Genomic DNA, 19,970 nt, shown 5'->3' on the forward strand with positions numbered 1-19,970 from the left:
GTCCAGAATCACCCAGACAGCATCAAAACTGGCCCTAGTTCTTGGTAGTCCCGACACAAAGTCCATCGCAATGCTCTCCCATTTTCATTGCGGAACTTCTAAAGGTTACAACGTCCTGGAAGGTCTCTGATGTTTAATCTTCACCTTCTGACAAGTTAAGCATTTTGAGACATACTCCGCTACATCCTTTTTCATACCCGGCCACCAAAACATCGCTTTCAAATCATGGTACATCTTAGTACTCCCTGGGTGAATAGAAAATCCGCTTTTGTGTGCTTCCTTTAAGATATCTTGCCGCAAAGTGCCAATGTCTGGCACTATGATCCTATCCTTGAATCTCCATAGCCCATCTTGATCCTCTGACACTCTCCACCGCTTTCCTTGCTCAATAGCTGGTAACACCTTCGGTAACACGTCATCGTTTTCATGAGCCTTTAGGAGTTTGGATTTAAAGTCACTTGAGATCTGTAATCGACTCAAATACAGAGTTCCAGACACTTCTTGAACACCAATCTTTAGACTCTCGAATGCCTTGAGCAACTCCTCTTCTTGAAGCATCATCCAAGCAGTGTACAACGACTTCCAACTTAACGCATCTGCCATTACATTCGCCTTCCCGAGATGGTAATTCAACTCAAAGTTGTAGTCCTTCAGTAATTCCATCCACCTCCTCTGCCACATATTAAGTTCTTTTTTATCAAAGAGATATTTCAAGTTCTTGTGATCAGAGAAAACTTGGAACTTAACCCCATAGAGGTAATGCCTCCACACCTTTAACATAAACACAACCGCAACAAGCTCCAAATCGTGGGTAGGATAGTTAACTTCATGAGGTCTCAACTATCATGAGGCATACGCATTACGATGCTGCATCAGCACGCACCCAAGACCCTTTAGTGAGGCGTCACAGTACACCTCAAATGATTCATTTGGCTTAGGTAACACCAACACAGGCGCGGTTGTCAGCCTTTGCTTCAACGTTTGAAAACTTTTCTCACACTCAGGAGTCCAAACAAACGGCGCATCCTTGAGGGTTAACTTTGTCAATGACAAAGCTATTTGCGAAAAGCCCTTAATAAATCTTTGGTAGTAGCCAGCTAAGCCTAAAAAACTCCTTATCTCAGTTACTGAGGTCGGTTGCCTCCACTCCATCACTGTTTCCACCGTAGAAGGATCTACAGCTACCCCTGTTTACTCACCACGTGACCCAGAAACTTCACCTCACTCTTCCAGCATTTATATTTAGACAGTTTCACATAGAGTTTCTTTTCCTTCAGTATCTGCAACATGGTCCTCAAGTGTTCCGCATGCTCCTCTTCTGTCTTGGAATAAATCAGTATGTCGTCAATGAAGACAACGACGAATTTATCCAGAAACGGACGGAAGACTCTGTTCATATAGTCCATAAACACTGCAGGAGTGTTTGTCAACCCAAAAGACATTACAGTGTACTCGTAATGACCATAACGAGTCCTAAAAAGGGTCTTAGGGATGTCCTCACCCCTCACCCTTATCTGGTGATAATCGGATCGCAAATCGATCTTGGAGAAAATCTCAACTCCTTGTAATTGATCCATGAGATCATCAATCCTTGGCAATGGGTACTTATTCTTTATTGTGACCTTGTTCAGCTGTCTGTAATCCACACAGAGCTGCATACTCCCATCTTTCTTCTTTACCAGTAGCACTGGCGCTCCCCATGGAGAAACACTTAGTCGGATGAAGTTCTTGCCTAATAGATCCTCTAGCTGAGACTTTAGCTCGGCCATCTCTAGCGGTGACATCCTATAAGGAGCACTCGAGATTGGTCCGGCACCAGGCACCAACTCAATAGCAAACCCAACCTCTCGGTTAGGTGAAAATTCATCAATATCGTCGGGAAACACCTCTGGAAACTCACACACAACCGGAATTTGTTCCAATCTTTGATCATCACCCGAAACACCCACGGTTAACAACAAAATACCCTGACACTTGGTCCCAGAACAATTCACCATCATAGAGTTCAGGTAATAACTATTCAACACAACCGGCCCTTCTGTATCTTCCGGCATAAAGTACACCGATTTTGCAGCACAGTCGATCAGAACATGGTTCCTAGATAGCCAGTCCAAACCCAAGATAAGATCAAGACCGGTCATCGACAAACAGATTAAATTATGGACAAAATCACGTTGCTTGACCCTAAATGAAACTTGCAAACATCCTAGCCTAGTTATCATGGCTTCATGGGTGGCATTATACACCTTTAGGTCATAACATAAAACTACAACCTTCAATCCTAGCTCACTAACTTTTTCAAATGCAATGAATGAATGTGTTACTTCCGAATCAAATAAAGTATTTAAAACTTGACCAGTCATTTCACAGTTACCTTGGATAAGTGTCTCGGATCCCTCGGCACCAACAACTGAGGTGGTGAACACTCGGCCAGGTTGCTGTGCTCTCCCTGCACCTTGCGTCTGCTTCTCTGGACAATTTGAGGCTCTATGCCCCGCCTTACCACAAGAATAGCACAAGCCCCATCCGGCCTTGCACGGGACTCCCGGATGGTGACTCCCGCAACTAGCACAAGCTTGCTCATTCTGAGGCTGCTTCCCAAACCTTTTTCCTTGGGAGTTGTTGTTGTTGGGCCTCCTGAAAGAGCCTTCCCGCTTGAAAGGCAGACCTCTAGGAGCAAGGCTCTTCCCTCGGTTCTGTGGGAATGGTCCCCTATGGCTTCCTCTCTCCGAAACTGTCTTTTTCATACACTCTTCAGCAACTCTGCTCTTGTTCACCAACTCTGAGAAGGTTCTGATCTCCATTGGTCCCACTGAGCTAAAGATATCACTCCAGAGCATTCCTTCATACTTAATGCACTTTCATTCCTCGAAGTCTCCCGGAGCTCCCTGACACATGCGGGAAAACCTGAATAGCTCCTCAAACTTGTCAGTATACTCAGATACGGACATAGCACCCTACTTCATCTGCAGTAACTCGAGTTCCTTGGCTGTCCTGGCATAATTGGGAAAGTACTTTTTATAGAACTACTCCTGGAAGGCATCCCAGGTGATAGGGTCATCACCCTGCTATAGTAGACGTCGGACTCCTTGCCACCAATGCGATGCTTCCCCAGTGAGCAGATAGGTAGCAAATTCAACACACTGCCTTTCAAGTACCATCTGTGCCTGCAATGCTCACTCTATATCCTGAAACCAGGTAACAGCTTCAGTCGGGCTAGTGGTTCTCTTGAACTTAGGTGGATTAACCTTCAAGAAGGTCTCTAGTGTCATCGGGCCCTGAGCTCTACTTCTGTCATTGCCATGGTTGTTCACCTGCTGCCCAAGAGCCACAGCAGTGGCCTGCATAGCAGTATCCATATTCTCCAATGCCGCCATAAAGTCTACCGGGTTATTTGGGTTAGCTCCCGGTCCCTAAGTACTAGTACGACCTCTCCCACGACCTCGACTGCGTCCGTGAGGCGCCATCTGGTTCCTTGATGAGAAGGAAATTAATGGTTTAGAATTTCACAATAAATTCTCGTTGCAAGTATAGTTCTAAACCAACAATGAATCCTCACATCAAACAAAATATGGTTGTCACTATTTCAACCCCAATAAAATAACCGAGAGAATTAATCCCGGGTCGTTCTCCCTAGGAATTACAATGAAGTGCTTTATTATTGGCTATGAAGGAATGTTTTGGGGTTTTTGTAATAAGGAACAAGAAATGTAAATAGCAAAAGAAATAAACTAATAACTAAGAAAGCTCTTGGCAAGAAATGAGAACTAGAAGTTCTATCCTCATTATCATCATCAATTGTGACAAGAATTGTCCATTGCTCCACTTAGTTAACCTCTAACTATGAAGGAAAGTCAAGTGGATATAATCAACTTGAGTCCACAAGTCCTAGTCAAATCACAGTGAAAGACTAGCTTTAGTGAAATTCAAGTCAACTAGCAACTTCCGATTATCAATCAACAAAAGAGTTTGATAACCCAAGAGTCTCCAATTACTCAACCCAAGCCAAGAGGAGAAAAATCTACACTAAAATCCAACCAAGCATTTTATCAAACACTTGGAAGGCATAAAAGAAAAGCATAGTAAAATGACAAGAAATATAAAATATAACACTACCAAATGCAAGGAAATAACAAGAACAAAGCAATTAAACAATAAAGGAACATAAAACATAAATTGCATTAATTGAAATCAAAGGAAACAAAAGTGCATGAACATAAAAATGACTAGAATAAGAAATTAACAAAAGGAACTAGAAGAGTAAAGATGTAGCAACAAGAAATTGAAAGGAAGAGTAGATGAAAATAAGAATTAAAATCTAGATCTAAGAAGAGATTTGAATCTAATCTAACCTAATTCTAAAGAGAAGTGAGAGCTTCTCTCTCTAGAATTCTAACCTAAAACATGATAAAAACTAAACTATGACTACTTGGTTCATTCTCCCTTCCATCCTTGGGTTTAATAGCATCAGAAATGAGTTGGATTGGGCCCAAAATGCTTCAGAAATCGCTAGCCATATTTTGCCCAAAATGGTCCACGCTGATCCTGCGATGCGTGCGTGTGGAATGACATGTACGTGTTGCCAAACGCAAGGCAACTATAGCAAATTTTATATCATTTTGAAGCCCCGGATGTTAGCTTTCCAACGCAACTAGAACCGCCTTATTTGGACCTCTGTAGCTCAAGTTATGATCGTTTTAGTACAAAGAGGTCAGGATTGACAACTTAGTGATTCCGTCATTTCTTCATGAGTTCTCCATTTTTGCCTGCTTTTTCTTCATTTCTTCAATCCAATCTTTGCCTTCTAATCCTGAAATCACTTAAATAAACATATCAAAGCATCGAGTGGGAGGAAGGCGAATTAAATTTAGCTATTTTAAGGCCTAAAAAATATGTTTTCACACTTAAGCACAATTTTAGGGAGAATTACAAAACCATGTTATTTCATTGAATAAATGTGAGAAAATTTGATAAAATCCCCTAAATTAAGCACAAGATAAACCACAAAATTAGAGTTTATCAAATTTTCCCATACTTAAAGCAAGCATGTCCTCATGCTAAGAATAAAGAAGGACAAGAAAAGGGGTATGAACATTTATTCAATGCAAAGAAACTATATGCACCTATCTATATGAATGCAACTAAATGCTTCTACCTACTTGGTTAACAGTAAATCAAACTCCAATAACATATATGAACAAGTAGGGCTAAGATAATATGATGATTCATGAATCCCACCAATTCGAATATCAAAATGAAGTTCAAATAGACTTGCAAGAAGAAAGCTCATGAAAGCCAGGAACAAGGAATTGAGCATCGAACCTTCACCGGATGTGTATTCGCTCTAGTCACTCAAGTGTATAGGGTTGATCCACTCAATTCTCCTCTAATCATGCTTTCTAAGATTTTATTTTCATCTAACAATCAACAATTATTCAATGCATGCATACATTCATCATGAGGACTTATTCATAGGTTGTAATGGGACTAGGGTCAAGGTATGGATGCATATGGTCAAGTGAGCTTGAAATTTGAATCTTTGATTAACATAAGCTCTCACTAAACACATATAACAACCTATAAAATTCTAATACAATACCTAGCTACCCATGATTCTCACTTTTTCACATACTCATGTATTCTCTTTAATTCACATTCCATATGCATTGTTAGACTACTGTTTTTAGGGAACCCTACCAATTTGAAAAATTTTTTATTGAACTTGCATGAAGAATTTATTCTAGAACATGGTTTTTGAGCTAAGAACACATAAGCATGCAACCTATCATGCAATGCAACAACTAGTCTAACAAAGAAAATTAAAAATTGGTATTGAAGAAGAAAATTATTACCCATGGAGATCGGTCATCGACCGAACCTTTCCACACTTAAAGATTGCACCGTCCTCGGTGCATCTAAAGATGAGCAAGGTGGACGGGTTGCTACAACTGATTAGCTTCCTCAAAGAATTATGTGGGCGGACTTGTTTGTTGCCCCATTTAGAAGCTTTTCCTTTTCCTCTCGGTGGCCAACCTAAAAGGAAAGAAAAGGAAAGAAAATTAGGCCAACAACAAAGATATCATAGCAATTGGAACATAGGCGGGGGCTAATACCAAATAAGAATATAGTTCTCAACTACGTGGTAGCTACAACATATAAGTGAGAAAACAATATAAGCTAAGGCATATCAACTAATACTTGATGCAAGAGTAAAATCAAAGCATGAAGAGCATGTTGAGCATCAAGTTCAAACAAGAATTGACACAAACAAGATTAGTGATAAGCATGAAATCATTTGGTCCCATCCTAACTCAATGATAATGAAGTACAAAAATAAAGAATAATGAATTAGGAAGGACTAAAGCACTAATCTTGTGTGTGGAACAAATATGACCATTAATGCTAAACAAGTCACGAAGCACCAAAACAATGCAAGAAATTCTCAACAATTGAGTAAGAGAATTCAACACCATTATTAAAATGAGAAACTTAGAAAATAAAATAAGAACAAGCTATAAAAACAAAATTAAAATGCAATGAACGAAAATAAGCAAATGCAATAAAAGAAAATGGAAGAAAAGAAATTTTTTGTATTTTATTTATTTATTTTTTATTTTTTATTTTGAAGAGAGGAAGAAGAAGAAAGTAAGAAAGGAAGAAGAGAGAAGAAGAAAGGTAGAAAGAAAGAAGAAGAAAAGAAGAAAGAAAAAGAAAGGAGAAAAACAGGGTGCAATCCATGCATAAGCGTCGCTCATGCTTAAGCATGGATTGTAGCAGCGACAATCCACGCGTAAGCGTCGCCCATGCTTACGCGTGGATTGCAGCACAATTCTAGCACAACTCTAGCACAACTCTCTGGTTTTTGTACCAGGAGTCCCCATATGGCAATCCACGCATAAGCATGGCCCACGCTTAAGTGTGGATTGACACTTTTTTTTTTTAAAATAAGCCTAAAACAGAATTTAACACTCTCCTAACCTATACACACCAAACAATCGATATCAACTTGATCAGTCTCAATATCAGAAGTCTAGTACTTCAAAGTCCCAAATGCATGCTCATGAACGTTTATGCCAGGTATATCAGTTAGATATTCTAATAGCACATAACACACATATAGAGAATGCACAGAAGCATAGTCAGTCCGTCCCTCAGGCTCTACAGGAATGAACTGCTCTGATACCATAATGTAACACCCTACCACACAAAGCCTTATGCTTAAGTCATAAGACGGAGGTGGCGAGGTATTACGACCTCTAAAAATAAAATTTAGTACGTATAGTATTGTGAAAAATGTTTATAACTAGGAGCCTTTGAAGAAAAGGGATAAAACAAAACCGTTAAATTGAAAATCGTAACACTCCGATCGATAACATAACGAAACATATAAAGGATAGACTAACGGAAACCGTAACAAGAGAGTGCCAACGATATGAATATCAAGACTCAAGACCCGGTTTGCGAAGGTAACCGGTCCGAGCATAAAAGTATACATATGTAAATATAACATAAAGTAAGAAACCCAAGAAAAATCCAAAGGACAAACTACCAAAACCTGTTCTCCAAAACAATCTCTAAGAGGAGTTAAACAGTATGTACATAAACCAAAATAAGTGGAGATAGTAACTATCTACATAAAAACCAAAATAGAGTCCCAAGAAACAAGGATCTTCGCTAATCCAGAAGTCTTCAGCATGCCTCAACGAGGAGCCTCACTTCCTGCATCTGAAAATCACAAAATCCGAATGGGTGAGAACCGGAGGTTCTCAGTATGGTAACAGTGCCCACATATCTAACATGTAATGTCTTGGGAAAGCCGAAGGCAATCCTAGAACTTCCAACAGATAATTCAAAGCTTATAAACAGGCTAAACCATAAATGGCAACTGACTAAAGATCTTCAGTCTAACTAATACTTCCCTTTCCAAATCCTTCAGACCTCCTAACCGCCAGCAGTAATATAATATGGCAAACACAATTATATCAGACAAGGAGATATACAAATAGGAAACAGATATGACATTTAGACAATTAGCAAGTAATATGCAGTCAATTACGCAATTCCAAAAAATTCACATAATATACATATGACGAATGCCTGTCCTAATAGCTGATGAGTCTCATCTGTTGGTTATAAAGCCAACCCGACAAGTACTAGTAGCTAACCATTGGACTGTCCCTCTGTCGTGCATCCCCAACTCGAGTTATCCACAACATAAATCATAATTCATATCCAACACCCTCACTGGTGTATATTCATGGGGCGAGCTCATCCGGAATTTTCAGTGTCCAGCCACACTTACGACATAGGGCAGTAGAGTATCGAGTCTCCACCTAGAGCACATGGGGGCTAGCCACTGGTTTCTCCTAGGGAAACTCGTATCTCAGATAGTGGAAGTGCAACATTCACATTTCATTCAATAAGAATATATGCAATCATACTTAGCCATAATTCAATAATGGCTCAGCCATAATACGGCAATAACTCAGCCATCCGGCTCATAATTCAATCCATAACCAGCCAATTTATTAACAATTACAGCCCTTCAGCTCATGGCATATAAGGTACTTCCACTACCATCCTCCGTATCTCATACCATTCTCTTTGATCATCATTGATCATTAATTCTCCCCTTTATTCATTCACAAGTTTCCACATTTCCTAGCTTCTTCCCATTGCTAGGCATATCATAATAATTTAACACATAAGAGGTAAGATCGGAGGCTTAGAAGTCTGAAATTTGGCTTTGAAAACTCAAAAATCAACTTTGGGATGAAAACAGGGTCACACATGCGCGTCGCCCACGCGCACGCGTGGAAGGCAGCAAGATACAGCGACTCGTATGCATCCCCCCACACGCACGCATGGATGGGAAAAAAGCCAAGTGACGCATATGCGTCAGCCACGCGTACGCGTGGGTGCGTTTTGTGCCCCACGCACAAAACCAGCACAATTCTCAAACAACTCTCTGGAATTTGGCTGGGCCAATTGAATTCGCTCATCAACGCGTACGCGTGGGCCAAGCGCACGCGTGGATAGTGAATATTTGAAAACGACGCGTGCGCGTCGGCCACGCATACGCGTGGGAGTGCGTTCTGCCAAAGATTTTACTAAGTCAAAAAGCTGCAGAATTCACAGTTTCAAACCCAAATCTTCCGACGGGCATAACTTCTCCGTTTCAAATCATTTTTCACCCATCCTTTGAATGACATAAACATCCCGGATCTAATTTCATTTATAAATAAGTTTGGCACAAATCGGGGATCTGGAGTCCAAGTTATGCTCCGTCAAAGTATGTCCAAAAATCACATTTTCATACAAAACCACAAAGTGCCATTTTAAAAACAACCAATTCTAACCCTTTTTAAAATCAACCAAAACATACAAAAAATCAACCTCAAGCCTCCTCAACTCATACATTAATATTTTTATCAAATTCATAACCACCAATCTATCATTTTAACCAATTCCAACCAAGTAACTCAACTTCAACCACAATAACATATTAGACATATTTTCTCATTCCAATTTCCAACAATATCATTTCCAATCAACCAACAATACCCACAATTAATATCATCCTCACCATCAACATGGCTTCACCCACAATTCAACCTCAACCAATCATTAGTCATATATCAAAACATGCATATCTCTCATGTATCACACCATCAAAACATCAATATTCATAATCACATATATGACCACACAATTTATTTCAGCCATTCAACATCATCAACCATTCAAATCTTATCTTAGGGCCTCTAGCCTAAGTTTTCACACCACATTATATTTTAGATACAGAAAACCAAGACCATACCTTCTCCGCTTTTTCGCTTAACCCGGAACACCTCCAAATCCCTTTTTCACAAGCTCACCAAGCTTCAACACCTCCAAGAACAGATTTTTATCACACCAAAACCCTTTTCCAAGCTTTCCAAAATCTCAATCAAGCTTCAATATTCACATACACACAACCTAAGTCACAATTATCATATTCAAACACAACAACTCAATACCCAAACATCATAAACCAACAATTTTCACTAGGGTTGAGAGTCTTACCACACCCAAGGATCAAAAGTTATAGTGGTTTGAAGATCAAACAAGGGTTGAACCTTGGAGGAGTGTTCTTCCCCCCTCTTTCCATTTCCAGCGTGTTTAAGGGTTTAGTGAGGAGAGAGAGTGCTGTTTTTAGGGTTTTAGGTTTTGTTTGGTTGGGCCAAGGGCCCCATATGGGTCCGGTTGGATCGGTTGGCCTGTTCGGTCCAATCTTGGGCTGATTTCTATAAAATTGGTATCGAAATTCTCATTTTAATCTTCTCTATCATATTAAGGCATAAAAATCACATTTTTGGCTTTCTAGAATAAATTCTCATTTATGGGCTATTTAGTCATTAATTAACTGGATTTTACAGCGAGGCTTGGAGCCGCCATCGCCGTCGGGAATAAGAACCAGAGGGAGAGAGAGCTCGCTAGGGAGAGAGGAGACGTGACTTCGTCGAACTCACTAAGAAGGTCCATCTCCTCTGCGACAAGCTCTGCTTCGTCATATGCGCCGCCACTGTCCAGCCCTCAAGGAGCATCCCCTCAACTGCACTCTCACCCTCCTATGCCGCTGCCGCCACAATGACGATGTCCTCTGCCAAGTCTTTTCCATCACCACCATCACTGATTTTCACAAGGTTTGAAAAACCTATCCTCCCTAGGGTTTCAATTCTACTTCTATTTCTAATTTTGTTAATTAGATTGTTAATCACATTGTTTCTAATTCTGATTTTGTTAATCCACTAATTTTGATACTGATTCTGATTTTGTTAATCCATTGTTAATCACATTGTGTTTCAATTCTGATTCTGTTTCTTATTTTATTAATCCATTGTTCTTTTGCTTCTATTTCTTCTACCTTTGATTCTGTTTCTATTTTTGATGCTTCTGATTTTGCTTATGTTTCTGATTCTATTTCTGTTTTTAAATCTATTTCTGTTTCTATTTTTAATTCTGTTTATGTTTATATTTTTGCTTCTAATTCTGTTTCTATTGTTGTTTCTATTTTTTTTATGTTTATTACATTATTTTTGCTTCATTGTTGTTGTTGTTAGTGAAGAAGAAAAACAAGTGATGCTGTTGTGATGGAGAAGAAAGATAGAAATTGTATTTTGGTGAAGAAGAAAAAAGGTATTTTGGTCCAAAGGACGATTTTAAAACCAGGTTAACCCTGAGGGACGATTTTGTATGCAAAAAAAGGTCGGGAACGAAAAAACTTTTTTGGCCTATACTTTAGGGACCAAAATCTTACTTAATCCTAATCCTAATTCATTTTATTTTAATTTATATGTCAAAAATTTTATATGTATCTTATTATGTTAAATTTTTGTTTGAATTAATATATTTAGTTGAATTATATTGAATTTTATTATGGTTGTATTAATTTTATTTTCAAAAAAAGTTAAAATTTAATATCTATGGATACTAGGTATCTGCCTCCCCTGTGAAAAGAAATAAACAAGGATCTATGACGGAGATAAGATGATAATAGAGATATTTTATCAAAACGAGAACAGAGGTGGGAGAGTGTCATGGTCCAAAATGAGTCATGACTAATGCTTAGAAAAACAGTCCTCTAGCAAGCCTAAAAGATTTGAATATAAATTAAATAAGAAGGTTACAAATATTCTTAATAAATTTACAAGTTCTAGAAAGAATAATTTACACACTTTTAATAAAAGATAAAATAATTAAAAATAGGTGGATCCTGCCTATGACATATGGAACATATAACATTTAGAAACACAATAAATAATAGATATCTATTGTAGATCATTGCGCTTGAATAGAAATGCTCACATAATTGAGTATTTGTTCTTGAAAAATATTTTTAGAAAATCAGAGTGAGTTTTTGCAATTCAATGACTAGACAATACATGTACAATCCATATAAGACCATATAAATATTATTATAAAAGTAATTTTATTTAGAAAATAATAATTTATATAAATAAGTGAATAAATAAGAAAGTTCTCAGTACAGAAATTGCTCCACCTCTAAGGATAACTTTTTTCTCTCGTGTGTCCACACCGAATAATAGATCCAATGTGTAGCCTACACGTTGGGCTAGCAACGCTTCTACTAGCTGATGTCTGAGTTAGATGCATTTAAGTTAAAGTCATTACTGTCGTTAATTACGGTTTTCTAATACGAGCCTCCTAAACCAATTCAAAACATATAATTTCAAATATAACAAAATTTTTATCTTTCAAATATATAAGGTATTAAAACAAATCAAATAATACTTTCTCATCGGAAATTATTTTCAATCATACTATTTCAGTCATAAGAAATTTCAAACATATGTCACAATTTCAAAGTAATTGAGTACCAACAAATACTTTAACGCTTCAAAAATACATATTCAAGTAAAATCAAATATTCTAAAATAATATAAAACTTCATCAAACATACATAATATAGTCTCATATAAAATTTTCAAGATATCAGCTTCACAAAAATAATTATTCAGCCATAATAAATAAATTATTCCAATCAAATTAAAATTCTTCAATAATAGTTTTATAAATATAACTAAAAGCTCATAATAACATACATAAACCAAAAGTCAATAATTATAAATGTAAAGTATACCCATAACTTGGTCTTAAGGGATGAAGATACCGAATTCGGAGTGTCAAATCAAAAAGTAAGAAGGATCGAAGTATAATAGAACGAGAGAACGTATAATTTGGACTGAGTCAGTGCTAAGGTGGAGCTAGCCAGCTAGGTACAGTTCTAAAAAACTTCAGCAGCAACAATCTGGTGATAACAGCGTCGATAGATAGACAAGGTAGGAATAAAAGAGGGCAGAGCTAGGGTAAGGTAATGGATACAAAAGCTCAACAGCAAGGAGGATGGAAGCTCAGTGACGGCATCGGAACAGTTCAGAATGGCAACACAATTGCTCCTTCCTTCTCCGTTAGCCTTCTTCCTTTTCCCTCTCATTTTGCTCGCATTTCTTTCTACTTATTCGACCTTCACGCCTGAACGACGACAGCAATGACAACGGAATGACTCAATGGCAGCAGAAGCATCTCCTAACTCAAACTGCGATGTCCTTTCTCTTTCTACTCGCGTTCTTTTTGTCTCCTTTGTTGTGATGATGACATGAAGGTTCCCTCCAGCAGCGACTCTGACCACAGCGGCGGCTCTGACCACAGCAACAACAGCGATAGTGATTGCAGTTATTTTTTGTATGAAAAAAGTCCGGCTCAAGATACTAAAAAAAAGGACTTTTAAAGGATAATTAAAAAAGAAAGACCAAAATACTATTATATGAGTAATTACTATTGTTTGATTGTATTAGAATTTGAAAATTTGAATTTTATTTTTTGATATTAAAATATCATTTTAATTTATTCTAGGATACGAATATACTCTTTAAATTTTGACCAAAAAAAATCTTTTATAATAAAAATTTTAAAAAGAGTGGAATAACTTCTAGATTTAAGGTCGATTAATTATAGGTGTGCAATTGAGAACAAAATTCGTTATGTATTGTTGATTGTGAAAAATTTGGTTATAAAATTACATTGATATCTATTTCATTTTTCCGTTGTCAAATAATTTAGATCAGTATTGCAATTTTAGTGAAACATTTTAAAATTTTTCCTAATTTATAAGGAAAAAGAATGCATAAATGTCCACTTTAAAAAAGAAACATGGGATATTTAAGTTTTTTACCTCAAAATTAAAATATCTAATTACTAATAAATCCAAATAACATCGGATTTCTGTTACTTATATTACAATTACTATAAATTAAAATTCTTAACAAAATGATATATAAAATTTGGTTAAATACATTTGAGTTAATTAGAAAAATAAAATTTATTTAGCTAAAATGATATAGTTCAGTAATATGATGAGTAAAAAATTCACTTAAAACTAAACATACTAATTCTATTAATCATTTATAAACTTTTGTTCTTTTAATTTATCTATCTTGAATAACTATTGAAAAAAATTAATTATTTAAATAAATATTTTTTAAAAAAACTATACCTAAAATTACAGAAAAGTCGCTAATAACAATCAAGCCGCTAGTATTATTTAAAATGAATGCTTATAATGTGTTCTAATTTTTTTTGAAATGTAATATGCCAGTATTTTAATATCTGTTAAATTGAATTTAAATTTTAATTTGTAATCCAATATTTTTTTTATCACGTCTATTTAATTTAAAAAATATAACTCAAATTCTAAGAGTTTTAAATTAATAACAACTATAATTAACTAATCCATTAAATATTAATACGTTAATTATGAATTACGTTTGCTGCATTTTTTAACTTAACCATACCTTTTTTTAATAAAACTTAAATAAGTACTATAAATTCATTAAATTTACACTTAATTGTAACCCTTTTTTTCCTTTTTATTGTCTACTTCATTTTGATATTAGTGAGTTTTATATAAAAAAGTCTGTATAATTTTTTTTTGGACAATCTAAAATTTTTGTTTTATTCTTTTTTCTCGAACCAAAACCTAAGCTCATGTTACAAAAAATAATTAAATGACAAATTTTCTAAAATACAATTGCGTCAAGAACGTCAAGAAGTGCAAGTTACCGCATTTTACATTAACATACCACTGCGTGCGAAACAATGTGACTATACTCTTTGAAGGAGATTCCCTATGTCACGTGTAAAGACACTATTCACAGGTCAAAATTTGGCCATAATAAGCCATTTATGCTGTGTCACTAAAAAAGTCACCTACATTATTTATTTATTTTTAAATAAATGGATTGTATTATTTCATTTTATAACTTGTTTTAACATTTTGATTCCATATATTTAAAGATACAAGTACCAGAGTATAATTGCCATAGTTTATAATTACCATAGTAATGTCATTGTTATTATTTTATTAATACTGTCAACTCTTGGCTGTCGAAAAATATCGACGTAGTTTTTTACAATGCAATTTAACCGACAGCTAGACAATTGGTAACGAGGAATGTTATGGGCAGTAATTTTAGTATTTTGTAATTATTAATTGGCTATTAATAGTATTTTTAATGGTGTAAGATTACATCTAATAGTAAGAAATTACTCACTTTTATTTTGATGGTTAAGTGTTGGCCAGAAAATACAAAAATTGATAATAAATGTTAGAAACGTCTAAACCGTCCATAAGGCCGTTAGTAATTTTCAATTTTTTTTTGTAGTATCTGGTAATTAAATCAAATATTTTTATTGAAATAATAAGAAAACAAGAAACCCATAAATGGAACTGCAAAATTGTTTTACGTATGAAAAACCTTTTCAACATGTTACTATGGTAATCTTTTAAGAAATGACGTGTATTTAAAAAATAATTGTAGAAAAATATAAAACTCTTTACAAATTTAAAAAAGACTGAATTGTGCAAAAATTTGAAAAACTCATAAATGAAAATTGGTACGTGAAGTGATCAATAAATTAAATGGGTGCACCTTACAGTTGAAGATCACCATAGCTATGATATCTTTGTGTGGACGTAGGGTGTGAGTTGTATGACTATGGTGTTTCCTAGAGAATAAAGATGGATGTAAGATTGGAAGAAGACACGGTAATGGAAAGTAGCAATGTTAAGTCAAATACAAGAACACCTGAGTTTGCAAGTGGGAGAAGGGATGGTTATATATGGAGGTCGGGTGAATGAGCAGCTAGGCGGTTAGCATTATTGGTGCAGCAAGGCATGGTGGATCAGAAGGCAACGATGATTGGCAAAAAAAAAAAAAAAGCGACAACGATCGATGAGGGGAGAGAGGAGATTTTCGAAGCGATCGATAATGAGGACACGACAATTTCAAGAGGAGAAGTATAATGTTAGGTGACGAATATTTTTTCTTAGTTTTTGCCTATTTTTTAATAAATATTAGTATTTTTACTAGTAACATTACGGAACATAAATCTTTTAAAATTATATATGTTGGTGCTGCCAATATAGATTATGACACAAAAAATTTATAACATTAAACTATTTTTACAAAAAGGTCGTAAGGGATAAAAATCTCCGTCAACTAAAAAGATTAGAATCTCAGTAGATAAAGAAAATTAAATAATAAAATATTTATTTATTATTTTCATATGAAAAATTTTAATTTTTTACTAATAACTAATTTTAATATTTATTATCTAAAATTCAAAAGAATTTAACGTGTATACTTTTATATTTGATTAGGTGTTAAGTCTGTTATACAAATAAAAATAATTAAATTTTATGCTTTGTAACACCCTAACTTTTAGCACCTCATGATCGTACTAAAAGTTCAGGCGTTACTTACCTCTAAACCTTTTATTCTATACTATTTTTATTTAATATTGAGCCTTCGCAAATACGAACCGAAACTTTCATAAAGAAAACGAAGAGTTGGTACTTTAAATCACTTAATCAAAAATTATATATATCCACGTAGCATTATATATAGACTTACTCAAAGATCCTCAAATACAATTCCTACTCCTCTAAAAACTAAAAACAATAAATAACGAGGGAAAAATAAAATCTAAGAACTCAACTCGTAAATATAATCTTCTATGCTCCTGTAGCTCCGCACTAAACCTTCGCACCTGTAGCTAAAAGGGGGTGGAAATAGGGGGTAAGAATTGGGGAGTTCTTAGTAGGGTCGGGGTATAGAGTTATATTCATTTTATATATATTTGGTCTGTAATAACAGTCAACAAAGTACAATCCAATTCAACAATTATAGAACACAGAATCTAATCACAAGCACACACAATCGCAGAAAATACAATCACAAACAAATATGCGCAAACAAGGATGATGCATGTCTAGTCCTATACAGGCCATGAGCTCATTTGTCGGTTTGTTGCCCGATTCCTGACATTGGTCCTGAGATAAGCGTCTTGTACCGCCGTCCTTATCTCAGCCAACATCCCCTCCATGAGCGTTATGTATCGCCGTCCTCATGGGGGAACCTTCTTTAGCGTTACGCATCGCCGTCCTCACTGAGCCGCCCTTAACTCCTTATAGTATCAAGTGAGCGTTACGCATCGCCGTCCTCGCTAGACACTTAGCACTTAGGCCTAACATCAATCAATTTCTTTTCAATCCGTCAGAAAGGTTGACGTTCCAGGAAAATGGAGGAGAGAATTTACCCAGGAAAAATCTATCTGTAACTCGTAAAAATCTGTCGATAAATTACCGACGGAAAAAATCCGTCGGTAAATAATTTTTGACGAGGCTTTTACGGAGAGATGGAATCTGTCGGTAATTTCGTCGGTAACCAAAAATCTGTCTGTAAATCTTTTTGTATTAAGCAATTTTCTAGTTGTGATATCCAAACATAAAATTACTTTTATTTTTCTATAAGACCTTTTGAAAAAAGATAACTTAAAAAAAATATTTTTTTAAAAACTCACCCAAACAAATCCTTATCAAAAGTATAAAATTTAAAACTTTCTATAAAGTAATTTTTTGTTTATTTATAATAGTTTTTTATTTGATGGATCAAAAATTAATTTTCACTGATCTAAATTTTATTTAAAAATTGAATAAAGTATTATTTTTGTCTCTAATGTTTGGAGTAATTTTAAAATTATCTCTAACGTTTAAATCGTCCTATTTAAATTTCTAACATTTCAAAATTGTGTCAATGTTGTTCTGTCGTTAGGAATCTGTTAATGTAAAACCCGGTTAATTAATGAATAATTAACCAATAAATTAAAATATATTCTAGAAAGTGAGAAATGAGGTTTTTATAGTTTAATGTGATAGAAAAATTTAAGACGAGAATTTCGACACCAATTTTAAAAAAATCGGCCCAAGATTGGGCCGAACGTGCCAAACCGGGCCAACCGGACCCAAGTTGGGCCCAAGGCCCAGCCAAACCTCATTAATGATGAGAGTTCAGCACTCTCTCTCTCCTTCCAAAACACAAACACACGCTAAACACACACAAGGGAGAAGGGGGGAAGACATAAACCCTTGCTCCTATTCATCTCCACCTTCCTTTGATCATATCTTTTGATCCGGAGCTCCGATTGATGGACCGTTTACGGTCACGCGACCATGGCATTGAGCTCTACAAAACCCATACAAGCAATCTTGAGGTAAGTCACAGTTTGTTCTTCGAATTTTCAGCCCTTGATTTCGAATTTATTGGGCAAAAATGTTGAAATTTGTGAGCTCCTTGGGTTATAGGATCAAATTAGCTTGAGGGGAAGGCTTATTCTTGTTCCTGTGATCCTTGGGCTGGTAAGTATTTCAAATTCTAGTGGAAAATTCTGAGTTTTATGGTATTGGGTTTGAATTATTGTGTTTGGATGTGATATTGTGGCTTAGGCATTATATATGTGTATATTGGATCTTGATTGGTGATTTTGGCAAGCCTTGGAGTGGAGCTTGTGCTTAGGAATCTGTTGGTGAAGCATTGAGACATTTGAAGTTGAGAAAAAGTGAATTTGAGAGTGTTCCGGGTTAAACGGGAATCGGCCAAGGTATGGTTTCAGTTTCCTGTATCTAAAATGAAATGTGGTATGAAAACGTAGGCTAGTGACCCTAGGATAGGGCTTTGGAATTGTTGATGTGATTGTTGGTTAATTTGGATTGAATTGAAAACGTATGAATGATGCTGGAAATGATTGTGAGTGGTTGTATGGGTTGATAAAGCATGTATTGTTGTATGTTATATGGATTTAATATGTTGGATTGATGATAAAGTTGGGGATCTTGATGATTAGCATGATTGAAGTTTTATGATGATGATGATATATATATATATATATATATATATATATATATATATATATATATATATATATATATATATATATATATATATATGGTGATTGACGAATTGAATATTTGTCGGGAGATTGGGATATGAAATGTTGATTGTGATAGGAGATTTGTTGAATTGAGATTTGGCTAAATATGGTGAAATTGGTGGGTTGATGATTGTATGAGTCATTGGAAATGATTGATATTGGAAGGATGAGTTTTGGTGGGTTTTGAATGAGTTTGGTAAGCGTATGTTTTGAAATTGGGAGTTTATGAGTTTTTGGTAAAAATGAAAATTTGATGAACTTCCACGGATCATATCTTGAGCTATTATTTTCGAAACTTAATGATTTTATATCAAATGAAAGATAATTTCATAAGCTTTAAAATGGTTTAAATTTGGTGGAAATCCGAATTTTGTGGAAGGAGATATGATCTTTGGAAGTTTGGGTTAAAAATCTGAATTTTGCAACTTCTGCAGAATTTGTGATTTCTGGTTTGTGTGAGCACGCACATCCCTGTGCGCACGTACACTCCGGGAGAATTTAGTCCTGTGCGCACACACAACCAACGAAGGATTTTGAGCTGTGCGTACGCACAGGCCTGTGCGCTCGCACACGTTGGGAATGGCACACTGGTGGTGGCGCTAGCACACGTTGTGCACGCGCCTCACCCTGAAGATTTTGCTTTCTGTGACTACGCACACCCCTGTGCGTACGCACGCGACCCAGTTCTTTTCTAAAGCTTTTGTTTCAAGTCTTTCACCTTCCCAACAAGCTCGTAACCTTCCAAAATGTTATTTCCCACTTATAAACCCCTAATTTCATCCCTTAAGCCTTAATTTGATGTAAAATGCCTACAGATGAGAATAATCCAGGGAAGAGGGTAACTTGTGGGTGAAGAATGATGATATGAGTTGTTGAGGAGGATGGTGTGGTGCTGTTTATGATGATAGCCGGATGGCTGAGATGAATATTAATGTATGGCTGTGATTAACTGCATATATGCTAAATTGAATTGTTGATATTATGATTGTTTGCACTCCACCTATCTGAGACACGAGTTTTCCTGGGTGAAAGCAGTGGCTAGCCACCACGTGCTCCAGGTGGAGACTCGATATTCTGCTGACCCTATATCGGAAGTGTGGCCGGGCACTGTGAAAGTTCCGGATGAGCTCGCCCCCGTA

The sequence above is a fragment of the Arachis ipaensis genome, chromosome B8, assembly GCF_059453495.1.
Source record: "Arachis ipaensis isolate K30076 ecotype BB chromosome B8, ASM5945349v1, whole genome shotgun sequence".
NCBI classification, from domain to species: Eukaryota; Viridiplantae; Streptophyta; class Magnoliopsida; order Fabales; family Fabaceae; genus Arachis; species Arachis ipaensis.